This window comes from Xyrauchen texanus, chromosome 9 (assembly GCF_025860055.1).
Source record: "Xyrauchen texanus isolate HMW12.3.18 chromosome 9, RBS_HiC_50CHRs, whole genome shotgun sequence".
In the NCBI taxonomy this organism is placed as follows: Eukaryota; Metazoa; Chordata; class Actinopteri; order Cypriniformes; family Catostomidae; genus Xyrauchen; species Xyrauchen texanus.
In genome coordinates, this window is record NC_068284.1 from 11,931,388 (window position 1) to 11,951,282 (window position 19,895).

Here is a 19,895-nt window from a genome sequence, read left to right on the forward strand (position 1 = left end):
ACATGTTGCAAAACAAACTGGCACTGAATCACTTTGTTGAACACACTAGTTTTCACTAGACCTCCATTAACAGAGGAGTCTCAGAGAGTCCAGGCTTTCAAGGCTTTCAAAGTTTTGCTCTCCAGGCTTCCCTATAGTGAGACAGAACGGGGTCAGGCAGTAGATTAGAGATCCCAAAGCCCTCAATTTAGTAGATCTTTTCACCTCTCTCATTCACAGTTATGGTCAATCTGTTCCATTTGGCAGGCTATCTATTGATATTAGATTACAGCTTGAGAGGTATCATCAGAGATTATAAATAAATCATCTCTGGATGTAGAGGGTTGGAGAGCCGCCACAGTCAATGAATCTGCTGAGGCCTTATATCAAAACAGAGTTCAAAGTGGCTCAAGTTTATAACAATTAGATTTGCCAAGGATATGATTTAAAAAAACAAAAAAACAAAGATGGAGAAAAAACAGTTTCCTTTACGCAGTTTTCTCATTTTGCTCTTGATGGTGTTTGCAAAGCCAAATCACAGTTCTGTTCTGACAGGGTCACTCGCACACAGCAGGGGGAAAAAACAATGCTAAATGCAAATAATAAAATGCAAATATCCATGTAATTGAATGAATAAAAAACAAAATAAATGGGCCCATAAACCTTTAAAAGGGAGAAAACATATGTGCAATTTTCTTATTCAGTCTATGTCAAGTTAATAACATACCACTTTGTTGAACCTACGCAAAACAAATAACATAGATTTACATTGAAGGAGGGACCTGAGTCTCGTTACAGGGAACACCTTATAAATTACCTAGCAATGCCCTGACAACCACCCAAACACCCTAGCATCCATATAGCAAAAATAAAACACTCATAGCAACTGCACAGCAACACCCTGGCAACCACCAACAACACCTTAGAAATTAACTAGTAATGCCTATGCAACCACCAAAAACCAAATGCCCTAGCATCCATTTAATAACATGCTAAAAAACACTCTAGAACACCCTAGTATAACCACCCAGAGTGCTCTAGAACCCAAATAGTAACATGCTGGAAAACCTCCCACAACACTCTATAAATTACCTAGTAAGGACCTAGCAACCACCCATACACCCTAGCCTCCATTTAGCAACATGATAAAATACACTCAGAATGCCCTAGTTAGTATAACAACCCAGAGCAAACAAGCACCCACATAGCAACATGCTAAAAACATAGCATCACCCTGGTAACCACCCAAAACACCCTATACATTACCTAGCAAGGCCCTATCAACCACCCAAAAACCCTAGTCTCCATTTAGCAACATTCTAAAAACCACTGAGAGCACCCTAGCACCCACATAGAAACATGCTCAAAACATAGCAACACCCTAGCAACCACCACAATACCCTATAAATTACTTAGCAAGGCCCTAGCAACCACACAAATGCCCTAGCCTCCATTTAGCAACATGAAAAAATACCCAGAACACCCTAGTATAACCACCCAGTGCACACTAGCATCCACATAACAACATTCTAAAAACATTCAGAACACCTTAGCCATTGCATAGCAACCACTAGCAACCACACACAACTATAAAATACCTAGCTATGTCCTAACCACCACCTATAAGCCCTAACAACCAATCAGAACACCCTAGCATCCATATAGCAACGTGTTAAAAACCAATTAAGAACACATCAACAATTGCATGGTAATGCCCTGGCAACTACCCTCAACACCCTATACATTACTTTTTATGTTGCTAGAACACGCTAGCATCCATATAGCAACATGCTAATAACCACTCAGAACAGCAGTGTTATCCACCATGCAAACCATGCAATTGTGTGTCCCCGGACATCTGGGCGGGCCCCAGTCGGAAAGCTGAGCAAAAAGCTCAAGGGGTGACAGTGACACGTTGTTTTATGTTCAAGCACGGTAACGCTGTTTGCAGCAGTCTCGGAGCGGTTTACATACATCGTGAATGCAAAGTGCTGCAGGTACACCCATTCGTGCAATTCCAAACATCTGAACCCGCTTAAAGTTATTATACAAATCAAAAAATGCAACACAGTCTCTCAGAAATGTAGGTGGCAGCATTTTACCAGATTTTTTTGTCAAATACAGTTTGACACTGCAGTGCCTTATCAACATTCTGTCAAAATAAAAGCTCAAGGTGAAAGTGAAGTAAATACAACAGATATACAGTATATCACTATTGTATACAAAATAATAATAATTCAGTATCATATTATAATAATAAGCTTGACTGAACAGTTATAAAAAAAATATTCCTACTCATCATACCAAAATACAAGTTGTAGTTCCTCTTCTGTCGCTCTCTCCACGCGACACTAGGGGTCTCTCTTGAGCGCCGATATTCACCTCTGAACTATGAAAAAAGGCCAATGAGAGTTGGCAACCAGTATTTGCATGTCCGACATACGGGTATTTACGCGGCGCAAATACGGGAGTTCATTCAGAAAATTTCGTCGGAGCCGATGGTCGTGTCTGGAACTGCTGCATACTACACACCGAGTTCCTGTAATCCCTCTGCTGCATAACTGTTGGATTCCACGGCGCACAACAGCGGCTTTCTCCTGTTTGCACGGCTGTGCATTCCTGCCCCTGGGCGCATCGACAGTGCAGATTTAAAAACTCTCACGAGTTTTTTCCCTAAAAGAGTGATTTTATTTAAAAGAGTAATTTCCTCTAAAAGAGCAAAACACAGCAGTGTTGAACGTCCTTTTAAGGACACGTCTTTATAAAGATGCCCTTCCGCCCCTGTGTTGTTTCTGGATGCGGTAGAGTGCTCTCTGCTTCCGACGGCCACAGGCGCTGTCTCGTGTGTCTGGGTAGCGATCACACCGAGGCTGTGTTTGTGGATGGTTCATGTTCTCACTGCGAGAACATGACCATGACAACGTTGCGATTGCGGCTTGCTTACAACCGTGAGCAAGCCACTCCAGCCGCCCCGTATTGCTCCTTCCCACGGGATTGAGGACGATGCGGCTGGCGATGGAGGCGATTTGGGGATGACAGCGGGTGCAGCTCCGCCGGGTACGCCCCCTCGGACCACCCGCGCCCCAGCACGCTCGTTGATTCCCGTCCGTGCTCGAGGCGGCGGCGACTCGCCTCACAGCCAGTCAGCCGACCCTCTTGCGATGGAAGCCGATGAGCTCGCCGCGGCATCGGAGGGCGCTGCATCTGATGCAGAGGACTCCCCTGGGCTGCCGCCTTTGGGCTTGCACGCCCAGGCTGAGGCTGACGCACAGATGTCCGACATGCTTTCCCGGGCAGCCAACAGCGTGGGCTTGGATTGGAACCCTCCATCCTCCCCACAGCCATCATGGCTGGATGACTGGTTCCTGGGGTCTGCGCGCCGCTCACAGCCTCGCCCCCCCGGTTCCGTTTTTCCTGGAAGTGCATGACGAGCTGACGTCTTCGTGGAGAGCACCCCTCTCCACTCGTCACACCGCCACAGGCTCGTCCGCCCTCGCCAGCCTCGACGGCGGAGCGCGCCAAAGGTACGCGGCGATTCCCCAGGTGGATAGGGCGGTTGCGATCCATCTATGCCCCGGTACCCCTACCACCTGGCGAGGTCGCCCCGTGCTCCCTTCCCGGACCTGTAGAGAAACCTCCTCGCTGACAGCGAAGGCCTACAGCGCCACCGGACGCGCCGCTTCCGCCCTGCATGCCATGGCTCTCCTGCAGGTCCACCAAGCCAAGGCACTTCGCAACATGCACGGGGGTGGCCCTGATCCTGACACGCTGCAGGAACTGTGCTCAGCGACCGACCTCGCCCTGAGAGCGACGAAGGTCACAGCGCAAGCGCTCGGGCAGGCGATGGCCACGCTAGTGGTCCAGGAACGTCAACTGTGGCTGAACATGGTCGAGATGCGTGAAGCCGACAAGACTCGCTTCCTTACTCGGACCGGTTCGGCAAAGATCAGGTAGACCTGTTTGCCTCCCAAGAAACCTCCCACTGCCCGCTCTGGTATGCCCGGACAGAGGCTCCCCTCGGGGCAGATGCGTTGGCACACAGCTGGCCCGTGGGGCTGCGCAAGTACGCATTTCCCCCAGTGAGCCTTCTTGCACAGGTGCTATGCAAGGTCAGGGAGGACGAGGAGCAAGTCATTCTGGTAGCCCCTTACTGGCCCACCTAGACTTGGTTTTCGGACCTCACGCTCCTCAAGACAGCCCCTCCCTGGCGAATTCCCCTGAGGAAGGACCTTCTTTCTCAGGGATGGGGCACGCTCTGGCACCCGCACCCAGACCTCTGGAACCTCCATGTCTGGCCCTTGGACGGGATGCGGAAGATCTAGCCGGCCTACCATCGACCGTCATAGATACAATCAATCAAGCCAGAGCCCCCTCTACCAGGCATCTTTACGCTTTAAAGTGGCGTCTGTTCGCGGACTGGTGTTCTTCCCGAGCCAAAGACCCGCAGAAGTGCGCAGTTAGGTCAGTGCTCGTGTTTCTTCAGGAGAGGCTGGAGAGGATGATGTCCCCCTCCACCCTCAAGGTGTATGTTGCCGCTATCGCGGCCCACCACGACACGTTAGACGGCAAGTCTCTTGGTAAGCACGACTTAATCGTCAGGTTCCTAAAAGGTGCCCGGAGGATAACTCCCTCCCGGCCTAACCTGTTCCCCTCCTGGGATCTCTCGGTCGTCCTTACGGGACTCCAGAGACCCCTTGACTCAGTTGGACTCAGGGCCCTCTCTCTCAAGACCGCCCTGCTGATCGCGCTCGCTTCCATCAAGAGGGTCGGGGACCTGCATGCGTTCTCTGTTAGCGACGCTTGCCTGGAGTTCGGTCCGGCAGACACTTTTGTGATCCTAAGACCGCGACCGGGCTATGTGCCCAAGGTTCCTACCACACCCTTCAGGGATCAGGTGGTGAACCTGCAAGCGCTGCCCTGGGAGGAGGCAGATCCAGCCCTTTCACTGCTGTGTCCAGTACGTGCCTTACGTATTTACCTGGACCGCACACAGAGCACCAGACGCTCTGAGCAGCTCTTCGTCTGCTTTGGGGGACAGCAGTAAGGGAATGCTGTCTCCAAGCAGAGACTCGCCCACTGGGTTGTCGACGCCATTTCCTTGGCTTATCACACCCAGGCCGTGCCCCCCCCCCCCCTTTGCGGGTCCGAGCCCACTCCACCAGGAGTGTCGGGTCCTCATGGGCACTGTAGAGATATTTGTAGAGCAGCGGGCTGGGCAACACCTAACACTTTCGCGAGATTCTACAATCTCCGAGTTGAGTCAGTATCGTCCCGTGTTCTCTCAGGTACCGAGCCCGTAGAACTCGGTGGCACGCCCACGATCTGACCGGGTGAATCATTTGCATCTAGCACCCTTCCCCCTAACCAGGGGAAACAGTGCGCCTTCATTCCCAGGAGATCTCAGGTTTGGGACACTGGTTGATTCCTCCCTAGCCCTCGTGGGTCGCAGTTCAGCGGAGGAACTCGCCGACCCAAGCCACTGCGGGTACCGCAAGCTACCCTGCACTGGTATAGGTGCTCCACAGGTAAGGCCTCCTTCGGACTCCCCCTGTGTGTAACGCCACGGTTCTGTCCCCTCGGGCGAATGGACTCCCGTGCTTCCCTTAGGCAGCCACGGCTGCCTCGGTTGCCGTGCTGTATGTTCCCCCCTCTATAGGCTGGATCCACCACCGCACCGACTTTTCCACATAGGCCCTAAGTCAGGCCTCTGATGGTTTTGCCACTTAAAATTACCTCCCCTCTCAGGTAGGCGTGGCCTCCACAGGGTCTTCTCCGCCCTGAATAAGGGCTAAGACCCCCTTCCCTCAATGCGTGTAAGGGCCCCGGCCTAAGTTGCTCTATGCAAGAAACATAGAGAGAAAAGAGGCCCGGCCAGGCTTGGCCCGTTCCCAGGTTGGCGGCCAGCACCTTGTTCCCCTCCAGGGTAACGATAAGGAATCCTGATGGCTTAAATGGGGCATTGGGGAAGGGTACGTGCAGCCTGATACAGTTGGTCATCCTGCACATAAGAATACCTGCTCGCTCCTGTATCAGCAGTTCACGTACACGGCTCAGCGCATGGCGCTTTTATAAGTGGACCCCTAGTGTCGCTTCTCTGACACAACGTGGAGAGAGCGACAGAAGGGGAACGTCTAGGTTACGTATGTAACCTCCGTTCCCTGATGGAGGGAACGAGACGTTGTGTCTCCCCTGCCACGTCGCTGAGCCGAGCCACTGTTGTGGCCGGACCATTTCCGGCTCCTCAGAAAAATCCTGAATGAACTCCCGTATTTGCGCCGCTTAAATACCCGTATGTCCGGGGGCAGGACATGCAAATACTGGTTGCCAACTCTCACTGGCCTTTTTTCATAGTTCATAGGTGAATATCGGCGCTCAAGAGAGACCCCTAGTGTCGCTTCTCTGACACAACATCTCGTTCCCTCCATCAGGGAACGGAGGTTACATACGTAACCTAGACGTTTTTGCACACCCTATTAATTTACTAAAACAAAATTCTAAAAAATATGTAGGTAGTTAGGGTGCTTTTTTATTACTATATTGGTACATATAAATTCTATGCTTTATATGATATAATTAAGATTTCTCCATTTTATTGGAAAAACACTAAGGAAAACAAATTGTTCTAGCAACCACCCAGAGAACCCTAGCATCCATATACAGAAGCAGCATAGCAAAAATCCTAGCAAAAGCCCCAGCACCACCTAAACACCCTAGCATCCATATAGTAACATGTAAAACACCATTCAGATTTTTACATCAATGCAATACTAGTCCAAACTTTTAGCATCATTAATCTGGCATGATGACTGTTATTTATTCTGCTGTATTATTCAATTGTGCTTTTGTTAAAGCCATTCACTGTAGCGCCATCTTTGGGAATGACAACTAGCCTGTGAGGGATAGACTTACTTCTCTTCAGTGGCACGCATGATACAAAGCTGTAAAAAGCTCCTACATAACTGATTTTCTACAAATCATGTTCTGAATGTACTGAATGTTCAATGTTTTGTCCGCAGAATGATCCAAATACCCTTTAAACTACAGTACAAACCATTGAAGAGACTGTATGTCTATCCCTCAAGGCCTCGTTGTCATTCCCATCATAAATCATAGATGGTACTGCTGTGAAAAAGCTCTATTGGGAATGTAATATTCTGAGAAAGTAACTAGCAGTAATTTACCAGCACTCCATAATCAGGGTTGGGCAGTAACGGAATACATGTAACGGGATTATGTATTTAAAATACTAAATATTAGTTACTGTATTTCATTACAGTTTGAATATAAATCTTTAGTATGTAGAATACAGTTACATTCAAAAAGTATTTTGATTACTGAAGAGATTACTTTGCATTTTATTGTCATTTGTTTCATTTAATATTTAGTCCTTTCAGATGGAAAACATTTATACATATAAATGATGTGATCCAAAGTGCATTTGAACTGTGGTGAAACACTTATGATGTGTTACATTCATAGGAGTAGACAGAGAAGTCAGTTAGAAGTAAGTTTGGAGCAGAAGAAATAGAAATAAACCTTGTGTAAATTGTTATCTTTACGCTAAGCTAAAATGCTATTTCTAGGCATTTTACATGCACATGTTACCAGACAAGATCATATTTTTTATCAAGAAAATTCACGTTGGATCACAATTTCTTTTTTTCTACTAAGACCTTTAGATATTAGGGCAAAAATCATATTCTTGATAATCATTTTTGTATTGTTTTCCTGTAAAAAAAATGTGAAAATCTTTAAAACAAGATCAATTTGATTTATCTTTTTTTAGAAACAACACTGCATAAGATATTTAGGTTTTTCAGAGACTGTATTTTTAACATGTGTATTTCATCTTACTGTACTGGCAGTTTTTATAGTCAAAACAAAAGAAAATATCTACCAGTGCTGAAGAAGTAATCCAAAGCATTTAGAATACGTTACTGACCTTGAGTAATCTAACAGAATATGTTACAAATTGCATGTATTCTGTAATCTGTAGTGGAAAATATTTCACCACTTCTGGCATCCAACATGTTCCCTTTACAAAAGGCTTCACTACGATGTTGCGCTGCTAAGCGCTACGGGGAACAGCTTTCGCTGAGAGCCGAGCTGAAATATTGTGTGAAACACGTCAATGAACATTGACCGGAATTTATAGCCTCGGCTGATGTAATCATTAGATGCACCTGAGGCCAGGCTATAAATGGATATATGGTCACCAGGTGTCGTCAGAAACTCTTTTTTCAGAGCGATTCTGTTTCTGTGTGTTTCACACACCCTGTCAAAACTTTCTTTCCTCTGTTAGGAGTTAGAATCAGTTAGACAGTGTGCAGTGAACTTTGTTCTTTGTTCTCTTTTCTCTTCTGTTTAGAAAATATTATATATATATATATAATATTTTCTATATATTTCTAAAAAAGAGAGAATGACTGAAAGCAAACGGTGCGTGTTCCCCTCTTCTCGCTCTATAGCTGAAGACGACACACATCAGTTTTTGCTGTTTGTTTGGGAGCACGCTGCTCTCGCGTTGCGGCAGTGCGGGTGCGAGCACTGCGATTTGCTTTAACGGGCAGAGTGCTTCGTGCTCGCCTCGCTTGCCTCCGGGAGTCAGCACTCTCGAAAAGAAGATCGTTCGTGGGGCTCGTGCATGGTTTTGGCTGAGGAGCAAGAGACGGGCTGATCCCTTTCTCTCACTCTCTCCCCAAACCCAGCTGTTTCTTCACATGATCTCGACGCTTCTCGGATCATGAGGTGGATCGCTATTCTCTTCCCGCCTCCGAGCTTTCCGTCCGCGATAAAAAATCTACGGAGGAATTGCTCGATGTTGTTACTCGTGCGGTTGCCAGATTGGTCTGGCCACGCAAAAAGAGACCCCAAACGCTCCAAATTAGGGGATAGATTTTATCTTCCAGTCTAAGAAAGGGAACGCCTCATGGGTTCCTACCCTTCTTTGATAAACCTCCATTAAGAGCTTTTTCGCTCATGTAGAACCCCTAAAAAAAAAAAAAAATAAATAAATAAAAAAAATATATATATATATATTTTCTTCCCGTGTTCACATACCCTCGACGTCATTATATTCGACTGTCGTGGGTGCTGAGGCACGGCGGTATTCAGTGATGCCGCCGGTCGAAGAGACGCTTGAGGGCTATCTCTCGCCGGGCTCGGCATCGTCACTTAAGAAGCCCTCTCTCCCCTCAAAGCCTTGTAGGACAACCTCTACTTTAGTGGGAAGGGCTTATCAAGCAGCAGGTCAGGCTGGTGCTGCTCTGCACACTATGCTGCTCTGCACACTATGCTGTTCCTCACAGTTGGGTGTTTTCGCTGTTCCTGCATTTTATTCAGGACTCGAAACACTCGACACCCCCTCAACAGGAAGTGTTAAAATATAATACCCATCTCAGAGATCCTGGCAGCGTGGGAACTTCTGCCAGATATATTATTTTCTGTGGGTCTTATAAGGGCGTCAGGATTTAATTCACTCGCCGCTTTTCCGTGTTTCAACGGCATGTTCTCACTACCGTGAACCGGATTTCTTTTTATGTAAAAAAATATATAACTCAATCTCCTGGTTAAAAGGGCCATGGTATGTGTTCCCCTTCCAGAGAGAGAGTTAGGTTATTACACTAAATACTTCCCGTTTCCCATGGAGGGTGAGGGGTGGCGTCTGGCTTAGATCTTAAAGCTTGAACTACCCGTGGGTGTTCAAGTCCAAGATGATGCCTGTCAAGACGGTCGTGTCTCAAGCCCTATAACTCGTTTGGCTGGTCACCATCGATCTTAGGACGCACTTCTATACTTCATTTAGAAGTTCTGCCACAACATGGAAAGTTCATGAGGTTCACTTCCGGGGGCAAAGTCTTCCAGGGTCAGGTTCTTTCTCTCAGCATAGCCCTTTTTACCCGCACATTCACAATGCATGATGTAGCGCTGGCTCCTTGCGACTCCGGGGCATCTACTTTCTGAATTATGTAGACGACTGGCTGATCCTAGCGCAGTTCCAGGAACTGGCAGTTCAGCACAGGGACATCGTCTCAGCTCATCTGTTTCTCTGGGGTTGAGGCTCAACGCCAAGAAAAGCGTCCTCTCTACCACTCAGAACACTGTCTATCGGGGCATCATATGGAGTTCAATCTCAATGCGGGCACAACTGTCTCCCGCTAGTATTGAGTCCATTTAGATCACCCTGAGCAAAGTCAGGCTAGGTCAAGGTTGCACTGTTATCAGTATCAATGATTTCCAGGTCTCAGGGCGAAGGCATCCACAGTGATCCCTCTGGACCTTCTGCTCATGAGACCGTTTTTTGTTGTGGCCAAAAGCCAGGTGATTTCTTCCAAGGGCCAAAACCCCTAGGCTAAATAGGGTTACGCGCCTCAGGCTTCGTTCCCTTTCTATGTGGTTCAGACCCCGGTTCTCTGCCTTGGGTCCCACTCTAGGTGCGTCTTGTTGTCGCAGGCTGCTAACGACAGACGCCTCCCTGATGGGCGGGGTAGCGGCCTTAAGTGGTCGTCCAGCTTAAGGGGATAGGAGGGTCGTCAGCTCGGTTGTCACAGTCACTGTCTCGAGTTCATGGCTGTATTTCTGGCCCTGAAATACCTCCTCCTGAGGCTGCCATGTCTTGGTGCGGGTGGAAAATGCAGCGGTAGCCTCTTACATAAATCATCAAGGAGACCCACGTTTTTGTCAGCTGTATTTCTGACACGTTGGGTTCTCCTTAGGGCCCAGGGCAAGCTCCTGTCACTCAGGTCAGTTATATCCCTGGATGCCCGTATATGGGAGCAGATTTACGGTCCAGACAGAAAATACCAACGGGGAGTTAAGAACTCCACCCTAAGCGTTTCCTTCTAATAAATTCAAATTACAGAACCAGCTAACTGCCAGTTTGCTTCAGCTCTGGATTTTCTGTGGAAAGAACTGTCAGCGGGCACTTGCCTCGCCACTGCCGGGTTTTATGTGGCTTCCACTTCGGTTTGCCACGCCTTGGTGGGCGGGGTGCCCTCTAAGAGGCATCCTTGCTAGGACCTCTTCATAGGGTAAGACCCCCCTTTTTAAAACCTCTAGAGTCAGCGTTTGGTAGACTTCTGACTCTCAAGATGGTTTTTCATATGGCAATTACGTCTCTAAGGAGACTTGGGTACCTACAGGCTCTGTCTCTTTTGCCGGCCTGTTTTGAGTTGCCCCAGGTAGGACCAAGAGCATTCTTTGCACCCTCACCCTGACTACCTGCCCAAGGTGCCTTTCTCGACCCTTGGCCAGTCATTCTCTAAGCCTTCTGCTCCCTGCCGTTTGTAATGCTGGAGCAGCTAAAGACTACTCAGAATTTGTCCAGTCTGTGCCCTTCAGAATTATGTCCACCGCATTTGCTAGTGGCATAAATTCAGGGCAGCAGTTCTTCACTTTGAAGCCGTGACCGGGTTGTCACTTTGGGTGAGGGACCTTACTGCCCGGGCCTACGAGGCGCGCGTTCAAGCTTCGCCAGTAGGTTTTAGGGCGCACTCTTCCAGAGGGCTCTCTTCCTCTAAAGCCTCGGCTAGAGGTCTCCCTCTGCAGCAAGTTTGTGGTGCGGCAGGTTGGTCCTCTCCGCGCACATTCATAAAACTTTTATAGTTTGGATGTTCTTGCCACTCTTGGCTCTTACGCCCTTGAGTTGACACCGAACAAGTTTGTGGTGCGGCAGGTTGGCACTCTCCGCACACACTAATCACATTTTATGGTTTAGATGCTTTGCTACTCCGGACTCTTATGTCCTTGAGTCGACATCTCAGCCCATTCCTAAACAAGTTTGTGATGCGGCAGACTGGTCCTCTCCGCTCACATTCATCAGTTTTTATGACAAGTTTGTGTTGCGATAGGGTTCTCTTCGCACACATTCATCGAACTTTATGGGTTAGATGCTTTGCTACTCTGGGCTCTTATGTCCTTGAGTCGACATCTCAGCTCATGCCTGAACAAGTTTGTGATGCGGCAGACTGGTCCTCTCCGCACACATTCATCAAAAAATTAATGGTTTAGATGTTTATGCTACTCCGGGCTCTTATGCCCTTGAGTCGACATCTCAAGCTCATGTCTGAGACCTCTCGCGTTTTTGTGAGTACACTGCACAACCGTAAGGGTCCGGACAGCCCCAAGTGCGGCGGCATGGGTATTGCGTTCCCCGTAGCGCTTAGCAGCGCAACATCGTAGTGAAGCCTTTTGTAAAGGGAACGTCTCGGGTTACATGTGTAACCCTTGTTCCCTGAAAAAGGCGGAACGAGATGTTGCGCTGCTTTGCCGCACTGGGACGTCCCAGGACTGCTCTTCAAAAAGAAGAAGACACCTGGTGACGTATCCATTTATAGCCTGGCCTCAGGTGCATCTAATGATTACATCAGCCGAGGCTATAAATTCCGGTCAATGTTCACTGACGTGTTTCACACAATATTTCAGCTCGGCTCACAGCGAAATCGCGTTCCGCCTTTTTCAGGGAACAAGGGTTACACATGTAACCCGAGACGTTTTTCTGGTATCTGCAATGCAGTAAAGCAGTGTGTGAGTTTGACATGATATAAGACATCAAGTCTGAAAGATTCAGACAGACATATTAGATTCTAGCACAGCCAGAGGAAGTGAATTAATGAGTCTGTTATTAACAAATAGGAGCATAAATGAAAGTAGAAAGTCATATAGATGACAGATAAAAAGATCAAACAAGCATGAAACAGTTTAATTTAACATGCTTAATGTTTTAGAGACTCAAACACTTAAAGTAGTATCAACATGAACAGGACATATTAAATCAGGAGATGCAGATAAGTGTGAAATATGAGCACTGTTCCAAAACAGTCTTGTTGTCTACTGCCTACTAGGTAGATGCCTTCTAAGGCAGCATCCAAACTCAAATGGAACCTCTTTAGTGACTGATCTACATAGGCAGCAACACTGGCCACCCACCCACAAAAGGCACTCCTGACATGAAGACAAAGGGAGACTTGGCTCATAATTCATTCCAATAGAGTTTGACATAAGCATGTTGCTAAGTTAATGACACTATAATTTGATAAGCATAAAAATACATATATTGTATAAAATATTGGATAAAATAGTCATTTTTTCATTAGATTTGCTATTAGATTATAATTACCTTATTATTGACACTTACAATATTTTCCACTGAGCTTTGGTAACTTGCAATTGTGAGCTCAAGGATCCATTTCTACTTGATCTAACTCATAAAAATGACTTTGTGGCAGGGCGGAGGGCGAGGCCGGGTCGTGATTATACACACCCGGTCCCTTATCAGGCTAATTAAGCCTCCGAGAGGGATAAATGCCGATGGCAGACGGTGGTGCGACGAAAGAGAGATAGTTTATGGACATGTCTGTCATGTGTGTTTGTCTTTTGGTTTAAGTTATTCATTAAAATATTATTTAAATTGCCAAGCCGGTTCTCGCCTCCTCCTTCCCATTGAACTCCTTTACAGACTTTCATTGGTGTAAACTAATTTGTCAGGTTGATTTAGTCTGATTAAATAAATTTTTTAACTTTTTAAATTCATTTGATATTGATAAGTATGGAGCCCCTTAGAGGACAGGGCACTTTTTTTCTTCTTCCTGAAATAGATTTGCGTGCCCGCAATACATTTTGGGTGCCCTCAAAATAGTTTAAGTTCCCGCACAAGGTTTGTAACCATATTTTAACCATGATATTTAAAAAGTAGATCCTTAAGGTAACAATGGCAAATCAACACTTTACAGTGTAGAACATGTGGAAAAAACAGGGAGAGATGGAGTGTGTAAGAGAGAGAGAGAGAGAGAGAGAGAGAGAGAGAGAGAGAGAGTGTGATTGAAATAAGCACAGCAAGGCTAGAAGATCATTCTCCATCCCCATGTGACATCACACTTGCTGTAGCAGTTAAGTGTGAGGTTAGAGAGTGCAAGGTCTTTCTGAACTCAGAGGACACGTGTGGCTTTGCTGATGGCTATTTGATAAAGAGCTTCTTAATTCCACTTCACTAAAATAAGCAGAGTCAAATACCACAGTTAGTCTCTAAACACATTCAACTGATCCCCAAATTAAATCAATCTCAAATAATTTCTGCTTTTGCAAGGCTGACACATGGAAATAGATTTCAGGCATGTCCGGTGTCAGGACTGTATTAGGTTTGTTTGAAAGACCCAACATAGGATTATCTGTGTGACTGAAAAATGGAAGTTCATAAAGGAAACCCCAAAGAAGTGTCATAAATGTAGTACAATGACTCATGTACTCTTTTACAGGTCAAAGCCATAAAATACTTTGCGTGAAGAACAGACAGATATTTAAGCTTAATTCACTGGAAATCTTCCTCTTTGCTTATTAAGCTCTCAAATGCCATTCTCCATTCCCACCATGATCGCACAGGAAGTCGAAATATTGTTTCCAGGAGTTCCAGTACCCTAGGATTGCTGTGTCAGCAGCGTAGGAGACCCAGGATTGGATCCTGTTTTGAGACCAGGGAGTAATGCCATTTGCATAATCAGTGACGAGCACGATTAAAAAGTTGCACTTTTACCTCTAAGATTACATGTTTACTCCACTAACGGTTAGGGTATTGGGTTTGGGTTGGGGGATACAGCTTCAAAAATATTAATTCCTCTTTACTTTATTACTATAGAAGTAGTGGTTGACCAATATGTGTTTTTTAATGGCCGAGCAGGGTGGCTGATAGGCTGATATATGACAATTTAATATAGTAAATAACTGTAAAGGGATCAATGTAAAGGAGGAGGTGAGAACCAGCTTGACAATATAAATAATAGTTTTAATGATAAACTTAAAAGACAACATAAACACACACACAACGGACATGTCCGTAAACGATCTCTCTCTCTCCCGCACGATCCTCTGCAGTCGACGTTTATCCCTCTCGGAGGCTTGATATTAAATTGCTAAAAAAAAAAAAAAAAACATTGCACGTTCTCTGACCTTTTCTGCATATCGCGGCGCCATTTTGTATAACGCAGCAGCGCATTTGAGCTTATCGTGGCCCATTCGGCACGTTTCTCAGCAGATCCATCGACCCGCTCAGTTCTCCCAATTGACCCCTGGTCGGCCCACCGGGAACATGCCCGGTATGCCAGATTACCAGTTCAGCCCTGATTTAAATGCAGAGCTATTGTATGGTTTCAAAAGACTTGTAATATGGCACATACTGTCATCCTGCCTTTTTTTTTTTTTTTACATATTTGAAACTTCAAACTAGACACTATGAACTGCTGTTTTATGAAAAAGAGGAGAGTAGAGTTGTGCATGGAGGCCGCAGAGAATAGCATGAAGAATGATGGTCTCAGACATGGAGGCAACTGATATATATATATATATATAAATAACTACTATTAGCAGTATATATACTTTTTGACAAAATAAATGATATGACAGTAACTAATTACATTGTAAAAGGATTACACATAACACTGCTCACTGTTCCACAGAAAATCAGTATATTGGTTTAGAACTCACCAGGGTGAGTAAATAATGACAATTTGTATATTTGGTCAACTATCCCTTTTAACAATTATAAAGCATTAGTAGCTAGTTAGTCTGCTGACAATTAATTACACATTATGAATGAGGAACAAACTAGGTAATTTCTACATGTTGGGCCAAATTAATGAGAGAGAACAGCTAACGAAAAATTATAATTTAAGCACTGTTTTAGTTCAGTGTGATTTCCACTGGCAGTACAGTTAACTCCACAGACAGATTCCTCAGCCAGTAATAATCCTATGTTCATTACTGGGTACTGTTACTGGGGTATCCTCAAGGAAAAGATGGCATGCACAAGACTACCAGTGATTTACTAAACATATTGGATGGCATATGGCAGTCAATTACATAAAGTGGGTCAGCAAAGCCCTGTTTGTACTGTATTTGACTGTTGAGATCATACACACTCTCAGCCACTAATACTTCTCCTTTGAAAAAAGGTTTGACTGTGTTTTCCATTTAAAAGCTGTTAAATTATGTTTTGTAATATCATTTTGTTTAATGTTAAATATGCTGAATGTGGCAGTATAATTTATTTTTACACAGTCACAACATTAGTAGTGTTCATGCAGTAGAGTTCTCTAATGTGAGAGCACAAGGTTACTCCAGCGTGAAAGTAGATGAAATGTTTGACAGATTCAGAAAGGGTGTGTGTGAGATTTTGTCTATAGTACTGGAATGTTTTCATACTGTTCCTTTGGGTATGTGCTGTTTGTGTATGTCACTGAATTTCCTGCCTATCTACTAAACGGGACTTGGATTGTATCAAAAACACATTCAGGCTACATGTAGAAAACAGTTATGCACATCCATGGAGATTTAATATACTTTCTTTTATAGTCATTACAATAGAAGAAATGCATATCTATCTTCCAATAAAATGTGGTTACATCTTAATTAACTGGTTTTATTCAAGTCGAAACTAATATTTAAACAAAGATTCCGGGTTTAGCACTAGTTTAGAATCTGTGTATCATTCGTTCAATTTATATTCAGTTAGGAATTAAAAATCGGAAAAACTAAAAACGACTTGTTATTTCATTATTTGTTTACAAAACCAATATTAAAAAAAAATGTAATGCTCAAGTTAAAAATAGTCAAAATGGAAAAATAGCCACGGGACACTGTGCGTTTTGATTATTTGATTTCACTAATATATGGCTTGAATATTTGATTCACACATATGGGTGGACCTGAAACGCCCCTTTCTTCTGATTGGTCAACCTGCAACCTGTCGTCTTCCTCAATGCTGTGAGACAGAATAAAATTTATCTTTTTGAATTTGTCTGTTAATAGTTCATTCTTTACCATTTATTCTCCAAAACTTGCCACGCTTATTGCAGTTGAGCTATCTCTCTCATCAAATAGTCAGATTTATCAGACAGCTCTAAACATAAACCTGCTGTCTTTGACATTGCTACGGTTTGAAAAGGCATGGTTTTAAATGAGATGATGAAAATAACCATACATTCATAAGACTATTGAAGCACATGCATACATTGTAAAGACTTTTAACTGGCAACCCACTACAACATTTTTAATGTAAAATATTAATAAATGTTAATATTTTATGTTTAACTTGCATGTCAACACGAGTGATAGGTCATCACCTGTGTTTAATAATGAGTTTTTAGATGTCCTCTTAAGTATGCTAAGCAATGAAAACGCATTAGAGCATCTTCAGTCCTAATTCTGCAGCCATACCAAATGACAGATCTGAGTGCAGTGTTTTATGTCTGTATAATATAGTTATATACCATTTATATTTATATACCATAACATCAAGCCAAGTGTGCAAAATCTTTGCAAACTTGCCGCCGGCAGTGAGCACAGGTATGAGAAACTGAATATTAAAAAAATTATTGAACCTAAAACTAACTTTACCCAGTCATCACTGTCATCTGTCTCATCTGTCTTGGATGCACCCTACTTTAAGTCAGAATATTCCCCGAACCGCATCTTGCTTTGTTCATTCCACTGCAATATGTAACACTTTCAATACTCTTTGATGATTTCTTATTTAAAAAATGCCCGAAACACTGATTTGTCATCCATATGTGCAAATCAGATATTCAAGCCATATATTAGTGAAATCAAATAATCATGACGCACAGTGTCCCGTGGCTATTTTTCCAATTTCATTTAATTACAAATGACTTATTTCATTCAGAAACAAGTCATTTTTTTATCTTTCCGATTTTGATTTCCTAATTAAATATGAAATTAACGAATGATACACGGATTGTTTAGCTCAGTCAACAGCATTTGTGACATAATGTTGATTACCACAAAAATAACTTTACCTTGTCGCTTCTTTAAAAAGTTATAAATAAAAAAAGCTAAATTTTGGGTTACACTGAGACACTTACAATGGAAGTCATTGGGACAATCCAATTGTAATCAATATTATGTCACAAATGCTGTCGATTGAGCTTTTGAACCTGGAATATCATTGAATCAACCAGAAAACATTAGGTTACCAAATGAATTTTAAGAGTTAGATTAGACATAGCTCCATAAAGTAACAATTGCTGGTCAGCACTTTTTACAGTGGACATTGGTCATAAACACGCTGGTAAAGTAAATACACATTGTAATATTACATATAAAGCCTACATAAGAAAATAGAACTCACTTAAGCATTTGAGAGGGACATGGGTTATTACTAAGTCCAAGTCAAAACCATTAATGCAAATGAACAGGCTTACAAATAAACAGCATGCCTAACTCTAATACTGTATCTCGCACATCAGCTAATGGTTTTACAGAAAGCATCAGCCTTTGTGAATTCATTAGAAGAGCTGGAGCATACTAAAATGACCCTAGAGTATTCATTCCATTTAAATACATCAAGACACTCTTTGTTTGACATTTCTGTTAAAGATGCTTTTTAAGATTACAAAAATGTAATTAACATACAAACTCCATTCTCAGAGCAGCCTACACATGCAATGAATCAGACAGATGAAGGGAGTAAACACATATCTTAACCCTCCTATTGTCTTAAGAAACTGCACCTTTCTTTTGTCTTTCGGGGCAAAATTAAATGGTTTGATAACATAATTCATATCTGCATTTGAACAGCCACATGCAGAACTAATATAAACTGTCATGCTATGTCTCCTCCTGCTGAAGTTAATGCAGAGATGAAGCGGAAAAAAAACTGAAATACCGCAGGGAGACTGTATATTTTAAGCTGCAGACAATCTAACATGACATTTCTTAGTCCACAGCTGTACTCTTCACCTATAGATCTGATAAAAGCTGGCCTACTGTAGTCATGGAAACAGGGCCACATTTGTGTTGTGCCAAGGATAAAGTGTACATAATGGCCACATTAATTCAGAGTCTATTTTTTCACTTATCAAAACCGCTGAGAGCCCCGTTGGATGGGCTAAACAACTTTTTAATACGTCTTAAGTATGTTTTGATTGTGCAAAGCTTAACTGGATTTACTGAGCACCCATACTCGGCTGAAAATATTTAAACAATGGGAAGACTGTGGAGGCTGAACAAGGTAATAAAACAATACAACAAGCACACACAAGTGATTTTACCATGCATAGGGGGTGGTCCTATGACTCGTCCTATGACAGTTCCTGTTTCATGTCATGTGGTTCCCTAGTCATGTGATGTCCTGTTCCCCTTCTGTCGCTCTCTCCTAGGGGTCTCTCTTGAGCACCGATATATGCCTCTGATCTATGAAAAAAGGCCAATGAGAAGTTGGCAGACGGTATTTGCATACCCCGCCCCAAAGATGCGATAGAGCCTGTCCCTCCAACCGAAATGAAGAAGGGTCTCTACAGCCCTTACTTCATTGTACTCAAGAAAGGTGGTGGCTTACGACCGATCTTGGACCTGCACGTTTTCAACCGGGCTCTGCTCAAACTCTCGTTCAAAATGCTCACGCAGAAACAGATTCTGACTTGCGTCCGGCATCTAGATTGGTTCGCAGCGGTAGACCTGAAGGATGCGTACTTTCACGTTTCGATTCTGCCGCGACACCGACCCTTCCTACGGTTACTATGCGCACACAGAGACCAGGTGCTCAGGCACCTCAGCCATTTGGGACTTCAGGTCAACTGGGAAAAGAGCAAGCTCGCCCCGGTTCAGAGCATCTCTTTTCTCGGCATGGAGTTAGACTCAGTCTCAATGTCAGCACGTCTCTCCAACGAGCGTGCACAGTCGGTGCTGAAATGCCTCGCTTCCTTCAAGCCAGGCACTATGGTCCCTTTAAAACGTTTCCAAAGGCCCCTGGGGTATATGGCATCCTCCGCGGAGGTTGCACCGCTAGGGTGTATGCATATGAGACCACTTCAGCACTGGCTTCAGACTCGAGTCCCGAGACGAGCATGGTGCCGCGGCACGCACCGTGTGATGATCACCACCGCCTGCCGCCAAACCTTCAAACCCTG

General features: G+C 44.3%; 1 protein-coding gene across 3 annotated transcripts in view; it reads right to left on the reverse strand.

Annotated features, from left to right (window-relative positions):
* The window catches only part of LOC127648772 (low-density lipoprotein receptor-related protein 8-like), a 189,246-nt gene that overhangs the window by 124,626 nt on the left and 44,725 nt on the right, over positions 1 to 19,895 (reverse strand). The window lies entirely within an intron of this gene.